Raw genomic sequence first — 2132 nt, 5'->3', positions numbered from 1 at the left:
AAATTTTTAAAATATATATTTGCCTCCATGATAGGCAGATGATAAAAACCATCGGCAAGTTCAGTTCATTTGTGAAAAGGACACATACACAGATAATATGCATACATCAGTACATATTTAAGATAGTACGAGAAAATGGAAGTATATATAAAATATATAAACTTATTTTAAAAAATAAGTTAGGGACTTCCCTGGTGGCGCATTGGTTAAGAGTCTGCCTGCCAATATAGGGGACATGAATTCGAGCCCTGGTCTGTGAAGATCCCACATGCTGCGGAACAACTAAGCCTGTGCGCCACAACTGCTGAGCCTGCGCTCTAGAGCCTGCAAGACACAACTACTGAAGCCTGTGTGCCACAACTACTGAAGCCCACGCGCTTAGAGCCCATGTTCTGCAACAAGAGAAGCCACTGCACTGTAGTGCACCGCAACAAAGAGTAGCCCCCGCTCGTGGCAATTAGAGAAAACCTGCGTGCAGCAACGAAGACCCAACAGAGCCAAACAAAAAAAAAAAAAAGAAAAAAGTCAAATAAATTTTCCTGAATAAAGGACAATTAGAAGCTAAAGCATCTAAAAGAGCAAAAATATGTAAGTTTTACAATGTACAGATGTGCATAAAAGTTTAATTCTCTATTGACTTTGATATAGTGTTTGTGTTTAAGGTACTAGGGACACTTGCTGCTACTTCATTATCTTCTCCACTATCCATTGTTGTTATCTTTCTAAAAATGGAAGCCTTCTCAGATAAGTTATTTTCAGAATCCCACTCAAAACTATTAAAAAATGACATTTTCTCTTCCTTCTTAAATAAAAGCTTTGATAAAAGAATGATAACAGCTTCGTGGCAGCATAAGATGACCTTGGTTTTGACCCTCCTTCACAACTAAACTTTGGCATTCATCCATGAACTAAAGTGCCTCTGTGGGAGTTGTGGAATCCGGCAACATACACCAAGGGACCCCAGAGAAGTTCCGCCCCCATATGCATCAGGTAATAGGAAGACAGACTTCAGTACAAGCTGTGGAACCAGCATGGGCATGAGCACTGGCTCCAGCCCTGCTCAGCCACAGAATGGGAGCACCTGAAAAACACTGACTTATGTGGACACACACAGAGGAGAGAGCCTTTGTAGAAGTCCAGGCTTCCAGAGAAGAAGTTTCAGGACTCCTTTGGAGCAAAAAGCCATCTCTTCTGCAGGGGAAAGGGAGAGCAGTGAGTGAGCATCTGGCTTCCCAAGCACTGAAAGAAGCTGTTACAGAAACCCATTTCTCACTCACAGCAGCCAGAGTATTAATCAAGAACTCCAAGATTGGGGAGTGGAGGGGAAGTTAAGGAAAGAGGTAGATAGGAACATCCAAGGGCATTAAAGGGACACAGTTTCAGCTGACTGTATCCTGGACTCCAGCAGAGAGCCCACCCATGAGCTGCAGGGAGAATCGCACCCCAAGATCCCCCAAGTGGCCTTTGAACACCCACAATGACCTGAATTCCAAACACACACCTCCCCCAACTCTGCAGCTGGCTCCTAGTACATGTTCCTGTGGGCGGTGGCACGAGTGAGCTTGGATAGAGAGGGAGCATGTGCAGAAAACAGGCCAGTGTCTGTGGGCAAGGGAGAAACCACAATCTTGAGCTGTAGTACCTCCACCTTTGGGAAAACAAAAGAGAGGTTAGCAGCTGCCAGCCTGGTGCATCTTAAGATTGAGAGAAGACATACAAGAATTCTGCCACAAGAGGGAGCAAGAAGTGTGGAGTAGGTATATCCATACAAGGTCAGAGAAAGTCTCAGAATATTGCAACAAGACCAGTGAAGACTATCCCTCACTGATAAGAACAGATACTACACTTGATCTTAGCCAAAAGGCTGAGAAGTGATATACAATGGAATATTCCTCAGCCATAAAAAGGAACGAAATTGAGTTATTTGTAGTGAGGTGGATGGACCTAGAGTCTGTCATACAGAGTGAAGTAAGTCAGAAAGAGAAACAAATACCCTATGCTAACACATATATGTGGGATCTAAAAAAAAGGGACTGATGAACCTAGTGGCAGGGCAGGAATTAAGATGCAGATGTAGAGATGGACTTGAGGACATGGGGTGGGAAGGGGAAGCTGGGGCAAAGTGAGAGAAG

General features: G+C 43.9%; 1 non-coding gene across 1 annotated transcript; it reads right to left on the bottom strand.

Annotated features, from left to right (window-relative positions):
* Positions 1–1676: 1676 nt before the first annotated feature.
* On the bottom strand, positions 1677–1876 carry LOC136136736 (U2 spliceosomal RNA). Its single transcript, XR_010656674.1, has one exon. It is a non-coding gene; the product is annotated as a U2 spliceosomal RNA (small nuclear RNA).
* Between the last annotated feature and the right edge of the window lie 256 nt (positions 1877–2132).

The sequence above is a fragment of the Phocoena phocoena genome, chromosome 16, assembly GCF_963924675.1.
Source record: "Phocoena phocoena chromosome 16, mPhoPho1.1, whole genome shotgun sequence".
In the NCBI taxonomy this organism is placed as follows: Eukaryota; Metazoa; Chordata; class Mammalia; order Artiodactyla; family Phocoenidae; genus Phocoena; species Phocoena phocoena.
This window is presented reverse-complemented; position numbering and strand designations above follow the sequence as displayed.